The 19,923-nt window shown below is 47.8% G+C and overlaps 1 long non-coding RNA gene across 1 annotated transcript in view; it reads left to right on the top strand.

Annotated features, from left to right (window-relative positions):
- The window catches only part of LOC116985358, a 163,583-nt gene that overhangs the window by 136,218 nt on the left and 7,442 nt on the right, over positions 1-19,923 (top strand). The window lies entirely within an intron of this gene.

Raw genomic sequence — 19,923 nt, forward strand, 5'->3', positions numbered from 1 at the left:
GTCCCCCTGTAACTGCGTGGGCTTTCTCTGGGTGCTCCTATTTCCTCCCACACTCCAAAGACGTACTGGTTTGAAGGCTAATTGCCGTGTATAAATTGTCCCTAGTGTGGAAGGTGGTGCTGCTGGACTGGCTGATCGCTGGTCGGCACAGACTCAGAAGGTCGCAGGAGCAGAATTAGGCCATTCGGCCCATCGAGTCTATTTCACCATTCAATCATGGCGGATCTATCTTGCAACCCCATTCTCCTGCCTTCTCCCCCTTGGGGCCCGTTTCCTCGCCGTACCTCTAAAGTCGAAAGTCTAAAACTGAGTGGGCGAAGCAGTGTCTCTGAAGAACATGGATAGGTGGATAGATTCTTCACTGAAGAAGGGCCCTGACCTGGCAGAAACGGCACCTATCCATGTTCTCCAGAGATGCTGCCTGACCCCCCCGCTGACTTCCTCCAGCACTATGTGTTTGTTTGCGAGGAGGAACTGCTCTGTTAATTGCAGTCACCCTGAAGTAGTTTGCGTTTATCTTCCACGTGGCAGGACTAAGAGAATTCCCACAGACCACAGGCCTAGTATGCTGGAGTGAATGCTGTATGAATCTCAGTAGGGGTATTGGTGAGCAGCAAGAGCATTGTTTGAATAAGCGAGTTCAGTATTCCGAAAAACGCAAGGAATCATGGGATTTGTCAAAGGTCACTCGATACAACCATTCTCGGCAACTGTGCTGCTGCATGGACATAGACCTGCGTTTCATCCGTAGTCAGGATCGAGCCTGTGTCTCTGGTGCTGCAAGCGCTGTGGAATCGCTACTGGACCCTCCCTGTCCCCAATCCCCCCTCGTGTCACATCCCTGTCCAGGGACGGCCGGAGATATCGGGGTGACCCTGGATTGACGGGACACCGACCCAGGCTTACAAGCCAGCGTGGAGAAGAAGCGCTAACTCCAGCTCAACTCTGCCTGTCTTGCCGGGGTTAATCGACAACTCTGGACTGACGGGACACCAGCCCGGAGCAGTGGAGTCTCCGCGCTGGCTGTGAGCCTGGGCCCGTGTCCCGTCAATCCAGGGCTGTCGGTTAACCCGGCGGGTTAATGCCGCAGCACAGTTGCCGAGGATGTTTGTATCGAGTGACCTATGACCTGGGCATGCACAGTCGGAATACCGAACTTGCTTATTCCACGAGAGGCTATACTTTGAATGGTGCTGCTACAGATGGCAATCCTCCGCATATTCCCGCCCTCCTTTACAGCAAGGTAATCATGCTTAGGAAATAAGGAATGACACCTCCAATCCATATGTTGCATCTGAAGAAGGGTCACCTATTCCTTTTTCTCCAGAGATGCTGCCTGACCCGCTGAGTTACTCCAGCGGTTTGTGTCACTTGACTGTTTCGGAGGTAAAGCAAGGTGGAGCAGCTCACCAAGAACACCGCTGGATGGGCAGAAGAATTGAGATCCATATCTTCTGTAGATAGACACAAAATGCTGGAGTAATTCAGCAGGTCGGGCAGCATCACTGGAGAGAAGGAATGGGTGAGGTTTTGGGTCGAGACCCTTCTTCACCCGACCCGAAACACACCTCGCCCTGCTCGAGTTACTCCAGCTTTTTAGTGTCTATCTTTGGTTTAAACCAGCATCTATCTGTAGTTCCTTCCTACACATTTCCTAGGCGTATCTTCTGTGGTTGGGCTTCATTGACTCCTTCTCCTCCTGCACTGTTGTGGACGATGCTTCCTCCATCAGCTCAGAGTGCGAGTGCCCACCACTTCTTTGGTTTGGAGAAGAGCCATTCAAATCAACGTCCTACAGTCCTCCCACAGGGACCTGTGGTAAACTGGATCAAGATGCCACAAGGGCTTTTGGCTGTCAAAAGCTGAGGCCTGTTTCTCTATCTTCCCACCACAGCGATCTGATGCTTGATTAAGCATCTTTCAAAAGCCTGAGATAAAAGACATTAATTTTGAAGACACTGAATCCTATGCTGGGCTCCATGTAAAAATAGTAGTTGCTTTATTCACTTTGCTCTGTGGTTAACTAATTGAAGGGGCGAGAGTGATTCCTAAAAATACTTTATTATCTACTAGGTGCACGGCATTACCATAGTTATTTGTCCTCTTTGTTTAAAGTCCCCATTTTAGTTGTCTTGGGCAGCACCTTTAAATGTATCTAGTTTAGTTTGGCCATACAGCGTGGAACCAGGACCTTCGTCCCATCCAGCCAGGCCGATCAACGTTCACCGGGAGAGCGTGCGTGCAAACTCCGAGGCCAATGAACCTACAAAGTCTCTGAGATGTGGGAGGAAACTTGCGTGGCCACACGGAGAACGTGCAAACTCCAAACGCGGACAGCGCCCGTAGTCGGGATCGAAACCCGGGTAACTGGCACTGTGAGGCAGCAACTCTACCGTCACGCCACCGTGCCGAATGCGTTCACTGTGGTCACTAACGGTAGTCCCATGAATCTGGAAGAAGCCGCGTTAGGAATCATGAGACTCCATCATCGCGCCTCATGAAGTTTGTGGCTGGGTAAAATAGATCAGCGCACATCCTGTTCAACATCCTGCTGCTAACCTAAACAGTGTTAAGATCCGGATATCTCTGGTGGTAACACATCAAGGCCGTGTCTTTGAACACGTAGCTGCTAGGGCTACTGTGCCTCACAGCGCCAGAGACCCGGGTTCGATCCTGACTTCGAGTGCGGTCTGTGTGTGGAGTTTGCAAGTTCTTCGTGTGACCTCCCACATCTCAAAGACGTGCGGCTTTGTAGGTCAATTGGCTTTCTGTGAATTTGCCCCTGGTGTATCGAAAGTGGATGAGAAAGTGGGGATAAGATTGGGACTAGCGTGAACGGGTGATGGCTGCTCGGCATGGACTCGGTGGGCCGATGGGCCTGTTTCAATAGACAATAGGTGCAGGAGTAGGCCATTCTGCCATTGGAGCCAGCACTGCCATTCAATGTAATCATGGTTGATCATCCCCAATCAGTACCCCGTTCCTGCCTTCTCCCCATATCCCCTGACTCCGCTATCTTTAAGAGCCCTATCTAGCTCTCTCTTGAAAGTATCGAGAGAACCGGCCTCCACCGCCTTCTGAGGCAGAGAATTCGACAGACTCACAGCTCTCTGTGTGAAAAAGTGTTTCTTCATCTCCGTTCTAAATGGCTTACCCCTTATTCTTAAACTGTGCTGTATCTCAGAACCTGGCCTGGCGTTGAGTTCGTGATGACACGCACTGTCTGGAGGCCAGTGGGACAGACCTCCCGCACCCAGACCGATCCCAGGGCTTTCTGAAGTCATGTCTGGTATTACGTCAATGGCGATGACATACATCCCGTGGTCTGGCGGGTGGAGAGCCGCCCACTAATGTTATCCCGCAGTTTGGAAACTCAGTCTTTAACACGACCAACAAACTAAATTCCAGTGAGATGATATGTTACGTTGCTTCCAACACTCCCCTTTTACACATTTAAAAAAATAGTCAGTGGTGTGTAGAACCTATGGCGGCTAATTTGTGTCATAAGTGATAGGAGCAGAATTAGGCCATTCGGCCCATTAAGCCTACTCCGCCATTCAATCATGGCTGATCTATCTCCACCTCCTCACCCCATTCTCCTGCCTTCTCCCCATAACCCCTGACATCTGTACTAATCAAGTATCTATCCATCTCTGACTTAAAAATATCCAATGACTTGGCCTCCACAGCCTAATACAGGTGTCAGGGGTTATGGGGAGAAGGCAGGAGAACGGGGTGAGGAGGGGGAGATAGATCAGCCATGATTGAATGGCGGAGTAGACTTGATGGCTCGAATGGCCTAATTCTGCTCCAACCACTTACGATCTTAAAAGCCTTCTGTGGCAAAGAATGTGTGATTAATTTTGGTTGAGCTAATGTTTTGTTAAACCCTCGGCATTGGTTTTTTATTCTCACGTACCTAATGACGGTGGAATATCTTTGTTTTGCCTGTTGTCCCGATGAGTTGTGTCATCGGGCGAGGGGATGAGAAAGGACTAAATGGGATGCAAGTGGTCTGTATATTCTGAAGTGCCCAATCCGATCTGGCACCTTTCATAGAGTCATAGAGTGATACAGCATGGAAACAGGCCCTTCGGCCCATCTTGCCCACAAGGACCAATGTCCCAGCTACACGAGCCCCACCTGCCCATGTTTGGTCCAGATCCCTCCAAACCTGTCCCCAACTGTTTCTTAAATGTTGGGATAGCCTCAGCCTCAACGACCTCCTCTGGCAGCTCGTTCCATACACCCACCACCCTTTGTGTGTGATAAATTCACACAAAGATTCCTCCGATTCCTATTCAACCTTTCCCCCTTCACCTTAAACCTGTGATCTTAATTCACCTGCTCTGGGCAAGAGACCAAGCTCGACAGAGATACTGCCTGACCCACTGAGTTACTCCAGCACTTTGTGTTTGTTCCAAAGACGGACACAAAGTGCTGGAGTAACTCAGCGGGTCAGGCAGCCTCCCTGGAGAACATGGATGGGGTGATATTTCGGGAGTAGATAATTTTTCAGAGACCTGTTTTCACTTTTTTCCTTATTTTCCAAAGGTTCTGAGTGGTTTAGATGGAATCAATTTGGGGGTGGAGAGGGGGGGGGGGGTTGGGGAGGGATTGAGGCAGTGGGGAGGAAGGAGGCTCAGTTGCATGATGAACTAGGCTGTGTCCATAACTCTGCAATTACTTGCAGTCTTGGGCAGAGCAGTTGCCATACCAAGCAGCGATGTATGAGGAGAGGATGCTTTCTATGGTCTATCTGTAGTAAGTGATGAGTCACTGGAGATATGCCGAATCCCCTTCCTTTCTGAGAATGTCGAGGCGCTGGTGTGCATTCTTGGAAATCGCGTCAATGAAGTTGGGCCAGCTGCTGCCTCACAGCGCCAGAGACCCGGGTTTGATACTGACCACGGGTGCTGCCTGGACGGAGTTTGTATGTTCTCTCCGTGACCGCGTGGGTTTTCCCCGGGCGCTCCGGTTTCCTCCCACACTCCAAGGACGCACGTACAGGTTTGTAGGCTAATTGGCTTTGGTTAAAAAAAAAAAGTCAATAGTGCGTAGGATAGTGCTGGTGTACAGGGATCGCTTGTTGGCGTGGGCTCTGTGGGCTCTGGGGCCTGTTTCCGTGCTGTATCTCTGAAGCCTGAGATTGGGGAGTGAAATAGAGGGTTGAGAACACATTCGCGTGGGATGCAGGAAGGTGAATTATCGTGGAGGCCATTTACTTCTGGACCGAGACACTCTTGTGAAAACTAACTGGATCATTGACCATTGATGATTGCAATGTGATTTGCAGTGAAATATGACTGTTCCCTAAACATCAATAAAAACTTCCACCCCAACCCCAATTTAATGGCCCTTGGCAAGCGATAGAGTACAAGAGACCTTCTCGATTCCAAAGTTGTTTTTGCAGACAAGTATGGTACTGTGGCGCAGCGGTAGAGTTGCCACCTAACAGCACCAGAGTCCCAGGTTCGATCCTGACTACGGGTGCTGCCTATAAAGAGTTTGTAGGGTGACCTCGTGGGTTTTCCCCTCCCACACTCCAAAGTCGTAAGCACATGGTTGTAGGTTACTTGGCTTCGGTTAAAAAAAATATTGTAAATTGTCCCTAGCGTCTGTAGGATACTGCTAGTGGACAGGGCGATCGCTGGTCGGCATGGACCTGGTGGACCGAAGGGCCTGTCTCACAACTAAAGCACAGTCATGGGTCTCTGTGAGACGAGTTTGACTTTGAGATGGGGAGGGAACATGTGGGTGAAAGGTCCCAGTGTTGTGAGTCAACATGAGGAAAAGTTTTGCAATCCTCAGTCAGGAAACAAGTCTGCCGCTCAGACGGATGAAAATAAATCCTTGCCCTCGAGTCATCTTCGGGGCTGGTGAGTCAAGGGTCTGATATTGGTCTTTTCAAGGCACATGTCTTTGTGGCCTGGAGCTGCTGTGTCTCATGGATTTCGATTAAGTGAATCATTTCCCCGTTGTGATAACTCTGGTTAGCTGGAATAGAAAATTCAATTGAAAGGACCAATTTGTAGGCTGCATGACTAATGCCACGTCACTGCTCTGAGGCCTTGACTCAGATTGAGAGCAGACACTTAATGAACCATGTAATGAAAGTTGTACAGCGGTAACTGAGTTAAACAATAGACGCAGTAGTAGGCCATTCGGCCCTTCGAGCCAGCACCGTCATGCAATGTGATCATGGCTGATCATCCCCAATCAGTACCCCGTTCCTGCCTTCTCCCCATATCTTCTGACTCTATCTTTAAGAGCCCTATCAAGCTCTCTCTTGAAAGCATCCAGAGAAACGGCCCCCACCGCCCTCTGAGGCAGAGAATTCCAGAGACTCACAACCCTCTGTGTGAAAAAGTGTTTCCTCGTCTCCATTCTAAATGGCTTACTCCTTATTCTTAAACTGTGGCCCCTGGTTCTGGAATCACCCAACATCGGGAACATGTTTCCTGCCTCTAGTGTGTCCAAGCCCTTAATAATATTATATGTTTCAATAAGAGACCCTCTCATCCTTCTAAACTCCAGTGTATACAAGCCCTGAGTTAATGCTTTTAACTTGTGTCCCTTGCTACATTTCCTTATGAAAAAAATACCTGCTGAACGCCTACTCATTGCATAGTTTGTGAACGCTGCTCTTCTACATCCAGCTTTCTCCCCATTTCCTCCCCCTGATCTGCGTGGGCTTTCTCCGGGTGCTCCGGTTTCCTCCCACACTCCTAAAACATACTGGTTTGTGGGTTAATTGGTTCTGGTAAAAAGAAATTTGTAACCAGTCCATGGTGTGTCGGATAGTGTTGGTGTGCGGGGGATCGCTGGTCGGCGCAGGCTGGGTGTGCGGGGATCGCTGGTCGGCGCAGGCTGGGTGTGCGGGGATCGCTGGTCGGCGCAGGCTCGGTGGGCCAAAGGGCCTGTTTCCGCGCAGCATCTCTAAAGTCTAAAGGCCTGAGAGAGTTACAAAACGTGGGTGTGATATCATGCCTGGAGCATTCTCTCGCTTCTCCCTGGTCATTTGGCCAAACGGAAGATGTCATCATCACCGCTCAGGGTGCCAGAACTGTTTGCCCTTGTGAGCAGTGCGTTGCTAGGCAAAGCTTGTTGGCTGGAAGGAGCCGGTGAAATAAATGGAACAGTTTGTGTGCATTCCATTGTGAAGGAGGTACCTGTTGCCTCTCCCCCCCCCTTCGCTCTTACTCCCCTTCCCCTCCCCTCCCCATGCGCCCTCTTACCCCTCCCTTCCTCCTGCCATGTTCCCTCTCATCCTGTCCCTTCCTGCCCCTCGCTCCCTCTTCCATTCCTCCTGCCCCCTCTTCCCACCCTGACCCGTTCCCTTCTTAAGGGCCTGTCCGTCCCACTTGGGTGTCATTTGCACGTCACGCAGATGGCGTGCAAAGATTTTGTACATCCCAAAGTCCTGGGGGCGCCGCGCGCGACTGCACGTCACTGCCTACGTCACCACGTGGGTCGGATGTCGTGACGCGTAAATTATGTCGCGTAAATGACGCACAAGTGGGACAGGCCCTTTACCTCTTCATCTTCCCGCCCTGCGCCCTCCTGTTCCCCTTCCCTGACCATATTTGCTTTGGAGGTGTTGCCGCTTGCTGTGGCCAGGCCACTGTACCACTGCATACAGACCGCTCGGTTGTGTCAACGTGTTTACCTAACCTCCTGGGCCAAAGGCAGGCAGCATAAACAAAAGAGCAGAGGCTTGGAGATGGGACGTTTGCCCAATACCTGGTGTAAATTCCATGGCTCACCTTCGTGCCAGCACATGCTGCACCTCCTGCACTCCGATCTGTTTGGTATAAACTAATTGTAGCAGCGGCCTCCATCAACGTTGCACCTTTTTCAATTGTAGCGAGAATTGTTGCATTCTCCAGACAAATCGCCGCAGGGGATGTAAGTTGTAAGCAAAACCTGAGAATGTGAGCAGGTCCTCCTAGCAAAGCCGCACAGCACCAGAGAACCTGGTTCGATCCCGACTAAAGGTGCTGTATGTACGGAGTTTGTACGTTCTCCCCGTGACCGCGTGGGTTTTTTTCCTGGTGCTCCGCTTTCCTCCCCCATTCCAAAGATGTGCTGGTTTGTAGGTCAATTGTTCCTAGTGTGTGCAGGATAATGTTAATGTAGACTGTAATGCTGGAGAAACTCAGCGGGTGAGGCAGGCAGCATCTATGGAGAGAAGGAATAGGCGACGTTTCGGGTCGAGACCCTTCTTCAGACGTACGGGGTCTGTTCACTGGTCGGCATGGACTTGGTGGGCCGAAGGGCCTGTTTCTGCGCTGTATCTCTGAAGTCTAAAGGTCCTCTGTAGTGTTTGTCGAGCGCAGGACGTGTTTGTTTCCTGGTCACTGTCCTTTCGTCAGAACTAGGAAATGTTAGGAGGGGGGGGGGAGGGGGAGGGGGGGCACTTGTCCAAGAGATGTCAGCGTCATCTATCAAGGATGTTTTATTTGGGACATAATTGTCCCCTGCAGAAGATCATCTGATGCAAGAGCTTTTGCACTATAACAGTTACATCATTGAGAAGTCGTAGGGGAACTATTGAATCTGTGTAGAAACAGACTTGGAAGTAGAGCTCCACAGAGTGGTGGCAAGTGGGTTTGCGACGAGAACCATTCAATAACCAATTAACAAAATGAACAATTGCGACTTTAGTTTAGTTAGAGATACAGCGTGGAAACAGGCCCTTCGGCCCGCCATGTCCGCGCCGACCAGCGATCACCCCGTACACTTAACACTATCCTACACACACTAGGGACATATTAGAATTTTTACCGAATCCAAATTAACCTACAAACTGGAGCACCCAGGGAAAGGTCACGGGGAGAACGTACAAACTCCGTATGGGCAGCACCTGTAGTCAGGATCGAACCTGGGTCTCTGGCGCTGTGAGGCAGCCACTCCACTGCTATACCACCCTGGATGTTCCAAATTGAGTTTTCTCCTTGTTCTTTGTGTTAATGAATTTTGTAGTCACACAGTATGGGAACAGGCCCTTCAGCCCGACCTGCCCATGCCAGCCAAGATGCCCCATCTATCGTACTCCCACCTGCCCATGTTTGGCCCACATCCCACTAAACCTTTCCTATCTCCGAACCTGTCCAAATGTCTTTTGTTATAACATGTTATAAATTGTTAGATTGCCTGTATACTGATGCACTGACTTCAGCTAAATTAGCTGTGAAAGAGTTTAAGAAGGAACTGCAGATGCTGGAAAATCGAAGGTAGACAAAAATGCTGGAGAAACTCAGCGGGTGAGGCAACATCTCTGGAGCGAAGGAAATAGGCAACGTTTTGGGTCGAAACCCTTCTTTCGGGTTTTGACCCGAAACGTTGCCTATTTCCTTCGCTCCATAGATGCTGCCTCACCCGCTGAGTTTCTCCAGCATTCTTGTCTACCTTTAGCTGTGAAAGAGGATTGTTTGTAATTTGTGTGTTGTGGTCATATTACGGAATTAGCAATTGGTGGGACTTGTCTAAAGATCTAGAAAATTTGGCTTCAGATTCCGCTGATGCCCCTGTCCCACTTAGGAAACCTGAACCGAAACCTCTGGAGACTTTCCGCCCCACCCAAGGTTTCTGTGCGGTTCCCGGAGGTTGCCGGAGGTTGCAGGTAGTGGAAGCAGGCAGGGAGACTGCCAAAAATCTCCGGGAACCGCACGGAAACCTTGGGTGGGGCGCAAAGTCTCCAGAGGTTTCCGTTCAGGTTTCCTAAGTGGGACAGGGGCTAACGAATATAATCGTAAGTAAAATATAGCACTGAATGGAGCTACATCGTTCCTTTATGTTCTAGAATTTTGTCTCTTCAGGCAGATGGCAAAGAACTGCAGATGCTGGTCTGCACTGAAGATAGACGCAAAGATCTGGTGTAACTCAGCAGGACAGGCAGCATCTCTGGAGTAAAAGGATAGGTGGCGTTTCAAGTGGGCGTCCTTCTTCAGACTCGAGAGACCCTTGTGTAAAAGGGTCCCAACCCAAAATGTCCCCTATTCCTTTTTCCCCCGAGATACTGCCTGACCCGCTGATTTACTCCTTGTGTCTATCTTTGCAATAGGTAGAGTTCTCATTGACTTCTGAGCAACGGCTTGCATCCCGCCATCTGTCAACTCAGTACAATATGTAAACATGGATGGCACAAATTCATTGGATTCAGCTGCAGGTTGTCATCAACAATGCAGTAATGACATTATAAATAGCGATTGCAATCATATGCCAACCACAAGGCACATTGATAAATGTGGTTCAGCCTGATGAATGCTCTTGAATTCTACTCTCTCTCTCGACCCTCAACAACACCATGGTGGAGTTGCTGCCTCACAGCGTCGGAGACCCGTGTTCGATCCTGACTGCTGGGTGCTGTCTGTGTGGAGTTTGTCCGTTCTCCCCGTGACCGCGCAGGTTTTCTCCATGCGCTCCGGTTTCCTCCCACACTCCAGGTTTGTAGCTTAATTGGCTTCTGTAAATTGTACGCTGTCCCCAGTGTGTAGCAGAGGGATAGTAGGGGGTCGCTGGTCGTCGTGGACTTGATGGGCTGAAGGGCTTGTGTTCGCACTGTATCTCTAAATATCCCAGCAAAGGACAAATTCACAATTGGCGGGGGGGGGGGGGGGGGGGGGGGGGGGGCTTGGGTCTATGGTTGGTGGGGAGCGGGGAGGGGAGTGAATGGGGGGGGGAGGGGAGGGGGAAGTGACAGGAGAAGGGGGGTCTGGACCCTCCACTCCTCGGTCGGTAGGGGTACGGGAGGACGGTTTCTGGGCTCTTCCCCGTTAAGCATGGACAGAGTATACAGTGATTCACTTCAGCAAACTACTTATAGTTCTAACGCAGTAGTTTTATTGAGCAAAGTTTGACACAATTGCCGACAGATGAGAGGCCACAGAAATAAGTTCAATGCATCTAATGGGAGTTGGAAGTAAATCTGTAGCAACTAAAGGTCGAGTGAAGGAGACAATGGAATAACCCGGAATCGGAAACAGCAGCGTTTCTATAGGATTTATACTTTAACTCAATATTAACACATGTACCGGGGTACCGCGAAAAGCTTTCGTTTGCGCGCTATTTAGTCCAAGAAAAGACTGTGCTTGATTAGCGGTAGAGTTGCTGCCTTACAGCACTTACAGTGCCGGACACCCGGGTTCGATCCCGACTACGGGTGCTGTCTGTGTGGAGTTTGTACGTTTTCTCCCCGTGACCTGCATGGGTTTTCTCCGAGACCTTCGGTTTCCTCCCACACTCCAAAGGCGTACAGGTTGGTAGGTTAATTAGCTTGGTATGAATGTAAATTGTCCCTAGTGTGTGTGTGTGTGTGTAGGATAGTGTTAATGTGCGGGGATCGCTGGTTGGTGCGGACATGGTGGGCCGAAGGGCCTGTTTCCACGTTGTATCTCTAAACTAAAAAATAAAACATTACAATCCAGGTATCCACAGTGTGCAGAGAAAGGTACAACATGGAACATGGTTGAAGCATCTAAAACAGGAATTGACTCCACTTGAGTGAGGCACCATATTCTGGCACAGCTATAAATAAGCACCTTATTCTATTTTTGTTTCCACATTTTGAGATGAGTGGAAGACGGAAAGATGTTACCTTTGGGATAGGCACAAAAAGCGGGAGTAACTCAGCGGGACAGGCAGCATCTCTGGAGAAATGGAATGGGTGACGTTTCGGGTCGAGACCCTTCTTCAGACTTTTGGGATGACAGATTTACGTAGCAACTAATGGGACAGATATCTTCTATTGATCATATCTTTTACAGATATACTAATATGTTTTGGGGCCCCAAATCACTGGGTCTCCGATGCTGTGCCCCGGCTAATCCCTGGGTGTAGCTGGCAAAGCTGCTCCTGTAACCCAGCTTGAATCCTGATGTCCCGTGCTGTCTCTGTAGAGTTTGCATGTTCCCCCAGTGACGGGTCAATTGCCCAGTGTAAATTGCACCTTGTGTAGATGTGTGGTGAGATCTGTTGTCAGCGGATGTAAATACAGGGAGTATAAAGAACATGTTTCCATGAGTACTAGGATGCAAAAGATATAAGCTTGACGTACTGTAGCTGTTGACTAGTTTATTATCTGGTATTTGTTAGCAACATTTGTGTGACTTAAAAACAGAAGCTTGCTCCATAATCACCACTTCTCTCAAATGACGTGCTTTATAATCGGCTCTTAATTCCCTGGTACTGTTTTATCAAATCTTGGGAGGCTAATTGTTACTGTGCTTTGAGACTTGGTAGAAATTTAACTGGAGAACACAGAGGAAGTGGTAACATGTTGTGCTGGACTGTGGAAAATATGTTGTCCAATTGTGTGCAAAATTTCAGTGATTATTTTTGTCATACTCTCAATTTTGTCATACACTCACGGTGGCGCAGCGGTAGAGTTGCTGCATTAAGGCCCTGTCCCACTGTACGAGCTAATTCAAGAGCTCTCCCGGGTTTTTTTTAAAAATCGAACTCGTGGTGAGTACGTAGCGGGTACGTCGGAACTCGGGGACGTCACTTAGCGGCTCGTAACGCTAACGGCAGGTACTCGGGAAACGTGGTCACCACCCTGCCCGCCCCGTGGTCTTCATGCAAGGAGCAATCCCTGCCGCCCTTGCCTTCACTGACCTCGTTATTAACTACTTTGAGATGCTGGCAGGTAACGTTGGCTTTGTCAGCAATGTGTACAATCTGGAAACATTCATTTAAAAATAAAAGATAGACTATGAGCAGACCACCTAACAAGATGCATGGAAAGCAGGTCGGTTTCCAGTTACGTTTAATTTGGGAAATCACAGCTCCAGCAGTGTTTTCTTTTTAAATGGATGCAATTTGTACTGGAGGCCTCAAGAATTATTAAGGCAACACTTGCATGGATTTTTTACTTGGCAGAGCCAAATAGTGTAAGTGCAGAATGTGTATGGAAAATAACCCGAGGCTGCAACTGACACATTTGGGCCACTTTATGTCGGATATCGAAGCCTTATTATTACCATGTAAAACCAGGAGCATATATATGACTTAAATAGTTATAGAACCTCCATTCGGTGTGAAATTCAGGTCAGCTCAATTTGACACTTGAATAATGCTTTGGTCTTTAAAAAAATGTTTTCCATCCTTAAGAAACGGCCTCTGTGTCTCAGATCAAATCTGTAACAAATTGCTGAGTATCTGTATGAGAATATATTAACACATACTTTGGCATGGCCTCTTGTGCATTATGCACACAGAAATACTTTGCATACTTTGACATTTATTATATGTCTGGAACGAGCCGCCAGAGGAGGTAGTTGAGGTAGGGACTATCGCAACGGTAGGGACTATTAACCTCGTGAACCTACGCTGCACTCCCTCAATAACAAGAATGTCCTTCCTCAAATTTGGAGACCAAAACTGTAACACAATACTCCAGGTGTGGGCTCACCAGGGCCCTGCACAACTGCAGGAGGACCCCTTTGCTCCGTTTCTCGACTCCTCTTGTTATGAAGGCCAACATGCCATTGGATTTCTTCACTGCTTGCTGTACCTGGACTCTATGACACTATCATTGAACGATGCAGTTTGTTTCTACACAGTAGCAGTACTAAAGAACATTTGTGTCATCAGTCTTGGTGATTTATTCCCAGCCCCTGTCCCACTTAGGAGACCAAATCAGCATACTCTGGTGACCTTGCCCACCACCCAAAAAAAAATCAAGGTCGAGGTGACCTGCAACCTCCTACCACCTCCCACGCATATGTTGAAAACCTTCCTCGACTATGAAGAAAACCGGCTTCGACTAGACCTGCGACTAAAAAATGATTGATTTTTAAAACGGCAACCTATTTTTAGTTGAGGCCGGTTTTAATCACGATGAAAAAATAGCAGCAACCTAGATGAAGCCTCGACCACCGCGGAAACCACTTTCGACCATTAGGGAGAGTGACCAAAACTTCCGGTGACCTCATGGAAACCTTGGCTGGCGGGCAAGGTCACCAGAGGTTGTTGTTTAGGTCTCCGAAGTGGGACAGGGGCTCAAGATCTTTGTTACATCGGAATCTCTCATATTTGAAGAATTTACCTGGGGGCTAAATTTCTACTGTGGATTGAAATTTCACGTGGTGTTCAAACAGAGATGGCATCTCGTTCTCAGAAGGAAGCTCTTAACTGCAGTTCCTCGTCTTATATATACACTCTGTATTCAACGACCCCAGATATCCCAGAGTATTTAGTGACTTAGTAACCGCTGTGCTGTGGGATGTGCAGCTGCCACTATGGGTACCATTGAACATACATATCAAGCTCCTGAGAGGGATTGATTCATTCATAAGAGAGAAATAATCCAAAGAAGAGTCTATTTGTTCTTGGTGATATTTGTGTGCAGCATATGTTGGCTTTGCCTTCGTGTGGAATTGAACTCTCCATTGCTGAATTTTGAGCCCCTTGTCAAACTGTCCAAAGCATTATTTTTCAAGCCATATTTAAATTAATATTCACTGAAGTTTACGGACCTGAGGGGAAACACCTTCGCACAGAGGATGGTGAGTATGTGGAACGAGCTGCCGGAGCAAGTAGTGGAGGCGGATGCAGGAATGTCATCAAAGAGATTTGGACAGGTATCGGGATAGGACGAGTTTACACATTGGACCTTGTCTCTAGACTAAGTGTGCGACAGTGCTGAGAATTATATTTCCCACCGGTATTTTTCCTTTTGTTCTTATCTATTGTACTGAGTTTGGTTTGATTGTTTTTGTGTGTGGTTAACCCGATCTATTTGAATAACATGCAAATCAAAGTTTTTCGCTGTACCTCAGTACCTACACCTCTAATGTATTGACTTGTTGCCCGGCAGAGAGCTCCACAAGAGCTTCAGGTGAAAAATACTTTTCCTCTATTCATTCCACCGGTTATTTTCAATCTATCTCCCATGGTTACTGACCTCTGCTAAGACCTACAGCACTTCCTGTTTGCCCTGTGCAATTCTCTCACCATTTAATACTCCCAAGATTAACTTTCTGCACACAGTGCTTTGTTCCCAAGGCACCTACTGAAATCAAGACAATATCTCCTCATAAACATTCTTTGACCCTGACAAGTGCCTCATAAATCTCCACTGCACCCACTCGAGCGTTAACGCGCGCCCTGAAATGTGATCAGTAGATCAACAGAATAACGCAAACCAACCTCCCTTCCATTGGCTCGACCTACACTTCATGCTGCCTCGGCAAGGCCAGCAGCGAAATCGAGGGCCAGTCTCACTACCTCTTCTCCCCTCTCCCATCAGGCAAGAGGTACAGAAGTGTGAAAACGCACACCTCTATATTCAGGGATAGTTTCCCCCCAGCTGCTATCAGGCAACTGAACCATTCTCCTGCCTTCTCCCCGTAACCTTTGACACCCTTACTAATCAATATCCTGCCAATCTCTGCTTTAAAAATACCCCATGACTTGTCCTCCACAGCCATCTGTGGCAATGAATTCCACAGATTCACCACCCTCTGCCTTAAGAAAATCCTCCTCATCTCCTTTCTGAAGGTATGTCCTTTTATTCTTTCCTATCCATGTACTGGTCCAAATGCTGTCATAGAACCTGCCTCAACTACCTCCTCTGGCAGCTCGTTCCATATAGTCACCCATCCTGTGAAAAAGTTGCCCCTTAGGTTCCAATTAAATCTTTCCAATCTCATCTTAAACCTATGTCCACTGGTTCTTGACATGGATCTGGTGTCGTTAGGCTTAAGAAAGGCTCAAAATTAACAGGCAACTGAACCATCCTCTCCAACTAGAGAGCGGTCCTGACTTCCCATCTCAGTGGAGACCTTCGAACGATCATTAATCGGACTTTACTGTCTTTATCTTGCACTAAACGTTATTCCCTTTATCAGGTATCCAGGAATGAACCAGGCTGTTTGGCCAGGAAAGAGAAAGTAAATGAATGAACATAGAACACAGAGTACAGCAGAGAACAGGCCCTCTGGCACACAATGTGTGTGCCATACACAAGGCCAAGACTGAAGACAGACACAAGATGCTGTAGTAGCTCAGCGGGCCAGACAGCATCTCTGGAGAAAAGGAATCGGTGATGTTTTTTGTGCCGAGACCCCTCTTCACCCGACCCGAATCCAGAGATGCTTTACCTGACCCGCTGAGTTACTCCAGCATTTTACCATGTAAACCAGCATCTGCAGTTCCTTCTTACACATGATGCCAAGACATATCCTTATCTGCCTGCACACTATCCATATCCCTCCATTCCCTACACATTCATGGACCCATCCAAAAGCCTCTTGAATGACACTGTCATGTCTGCTGAAGCTTTATTTCCTGAGTTTTAAATGGCTGGACGGGCAATGCTTTCAATACACTTGCATGAGTTGAATGTTCTTTTTCCCCCAACGTGTGTGTTCCTTCTTGTTCGTGAACGCAGCGTTCCCTCAATCCTAAGCTTAAGGATAAGAGACGAGGAGGGGGGGGGGGGGGGGGGGAATACAGTGTTCAGAAAGGAAATCCGATTCCTCTCTCTCTGGGTCCCTCAACAGATCTCTGGAGCCAGAACCACAAAGTCACACAGCTGGATCTTGGCACCAGTCATCCCTCAGTCTGGGTCTAAAATGTTCACCAGCCTTAATTATTGTGGATGCTGGAATGTGCTATCATCACAGGCAGGAGGATTAGGAGGCATGCCAGCGAGGATCGTGCATTTTTTCCCCCAATCAACAATAATTTAAACTATGTCTTTGAACGCTCCTTGGGGTGCTTTTATCTCTCGGCTTTTGAGGAAAAGTGGTAGCCTGTCTTTTCCCCGATCCCATGCATGTTAGGTACAGTCGACATTGTTTCCGAAAACAGATTTGTTGTTCTGCAGGGGTGAAGATTGGAACGAGCCCTCGTGCTGCCAACTCCCTCGTGGAGTGAGAGTTTTCTCGTGATCTGAGGCGCAGGAACGACACTGTGGGCCTTTTGACGGTGTCAGGCGGGCGGGGGCATGCCTGATTGCGGGCGATGCTGAAATCAATACAGTTTAACATTGTATAAGCAAGACTTGTATCTCATTTCCATATAGGCACAGTATTTTAACAATGGTCGCTGTTGTGGAAAGTGCTTGTAAATCTCCGGGATTAATGCTTTGCCTGTTTGACTGGAACTTTAGCTGTTACTAAGTCTACTTGGCTTCAAACAATGCCCCTCGCCACTGCTTGTTCAAGCAAAGAACTCGAGTTACGTTTGACTGAGCCCATCGTGTGGGTGGCTGGCAGGTCGGATTTCCTTTAGCGGAGTCTTTTTGCACGTAAAAATGAGAAGAGATGTTCAGGCATTGTATTTAACACTTGCCCAGCCTGAAAACCAACTGCTCTTGTGCACTGCGCTCCCTGCCTTCTTGCTTGGTTCTGCAAAGACACAGCAGATGTATCTCTTCTCCGTCAGTGAGCCTTATCTCCCAGTGTCATCCAGCAATGGACATCTTACCTGCTTCACGTTAAGGGAGGTGTTACCAAGGGCAGACCTTCATTATCATAATCATACCTTATTCGGCAAGTATGTTTTGCAACATACAAGGAATTTTAATTGCCATACAGTTGTATCATTAAAAAGCAGCAAAACACACAAAATACATTTTAACATGAACATCCACCACAGTGACTCGTCCACATTCCTCACTGTGATGGAAGGCGGAAATAAAGTTCAATCTCTTCCCTTCTTTGTTTTCCCGCGGTCGGGGGCCAACGGCGTTCGGGCCCTCCGCGTCGGGGCGATCAAGCTCCTGCATCGGGGGCGGGGGAAATTTATCCCCCCTCTCAACGACCCTTGAAAATGGAGCCTTGCCCACTCAATCCTATTGTCCTTCCCTTTCCATTAGGGGCCAATTCTCTGGATGCTTTAATAATAATAATAAAGCTTTATTTCAGACACAGGTCCATATAACACATCATACAGTATAAGGAGATACAAAAATACATTAAAAATTGCATATTAGCCTATAAGATATACAAGCTACTGCACCAATGCCATCTTAGCCTAGAAGTGAATCTATAGCAGCTTTTCAGAGGGCTGACTAGGGCTTCAATTATGTGGTTCTCTGACTTGTCCAGGCGACACATAAAACTAAACATCAGCTGACTTAAGAGTGCCTCACAGGTTGGCACTAGTGGACACAAACAATTGACTGGCACTATGCCACCTAGGGACACGAAGTAGCAACCTCATTGCATCATTGTATGCTACCTTGAGCCTCTACATACTCTTTTTCTTATAGTTAGACCACAATTGAGCAGTATATAACGGTGTGATGTAAGTTCTGAACAGGGAACACTTCACAGAGTCAGAGCACATAGAAAACTTCCTTATAAGCATGTTAGCTTGAAAATAAATTTTACAGCGCTGTCGGTAGAGGTCTTTGTCATCCGTCCAGTCATCGGATATGACATGACCTAGGTATTTAATTTCCTCTCACACAGCAAGAGGACTGTCTGACAAATAAAAGGTCGGAAAAGTTGATTTCCTGTCCTCAGCGCTTCTAACTATCATTATGCGGCTTTTCTTAGCTTTCAATAGAGAGTTAGATATAGTGGAGTCAGGGGATATGGGGAGAAGGCAGGAACGGGGTACTGATTGTGGATGATCAGCCATGATCATATTGAATGGCAGTGCTGGATCGTAGGGCCGAATGGCCTACTCCTGCACCTATTATTTATTATGAAATGCCCCTTCAGCTCTAGATGTCCATTTCTGCACCCGGCTGAATTTTTAGGCAGGCAACTAGGAATGGGAAGGATGATAATGTCAGGACTGTTGTAGTCCATGTAGTACCAGATTGTTAATCAGAGGCTGGAATTTGATAGCAAAAAAATGCTGCTGTAAGATGGTGCTTGTCTGTTCGGAGTTTTACGTTCTCCCCGTGACCACGTGGGTTTTTTTTCGGGATCTCCGGTTTCCCTCCACACTCCGAAGACGTACAGGTTTGTAGGTTAATTGGCTTCAGTAAAATTGTAAATTGTCCCTAGTGTGTGTAGGATAGTGTTAGTGTGCGGGGATCGCTGGTTGGCTCGGACCCGGTGGGCCGTCGGGCCTGTATCCACGCTGTATCTCTAAACTAAACTTGCTCATCTATACAATGTTGTAGACTGAATGTCACCCTTGTCCATATGGCCCTGCACCTGCCAAGCTTTTGCACACACACATACCCAGTCTGAAGAAGGGTCCCGACCCAAAACGTCACCTATCCATGTCTTTCAGAGCAGAATCAAGAACCAGTGGACATGGGTTTAATCGATAATGTTTTATTATTAATGTTTAATGTTATATGTGTCATTCCTAACTGTCACTGTATGTCATGTTGTCACTTGCGGGCGGAGTGCCAAGGCAAATTCCTTGTATGTGAATAGTTAGCCAGTAATCTTATTCATTCAAGGTGAGAGGGGAAAGATTTAATGGGAACCCAATGGGCAACTTTTTCACACAGAGGATGGGAGACTATATGGAACGAGCTGCCAGAGGAGGTAGTTGAGGCAGGTACTATGACAGCATTTGGACCAGTACATGGATAGGAAAGAATAAAAGTACATACCTTCAGAAAGGAGATGAGGAGGATTTTCTTAAGGCAGAGGGTGATGAATCTGTGGAAATCATTGCCACAGATGGCTGTGGAGGCCAAGTCATTGATATTTTCAAAGCGGAGTTTGACAGCTTCTTGATTAGTAAGGGTGTCAAAGATTATGGGGGTGGGGAAGGCAGGAGAATAGGGTTGAGAGGAAACGATAGATCAGCTACGATTGAATGGCAGAGTAGAATCGATGGGCCGAATGGCCTAGTTCTGCTTCTGTGGCTTCTGAACATGTGAAAGGTTTTAGAGGGATATATGGGCCAAACGTGGGCATGTGTGACTAGCCTAGTTGGGGAATCTTGGTTGCAATGGGCAAGTATGATGGAAGTTTCCATGCAGTATGACTCTGACCA

The sequence above is a fragment of the Amblyraja radiata genome, chromosome 21, assembly GCF_010909765.2.
Source record: "Amblyraja radiata isolate CabotCenter1 chromosome 21, sAmbRad1.1.pri, whole genome shotgun sequence".
Taxonomy (NCBI): Eukaryota; Metazoa; Chordata; class Chondrichthyes; order Rajiformes; family Rajidae; genus Amblyraja; species Amblyraja radiata.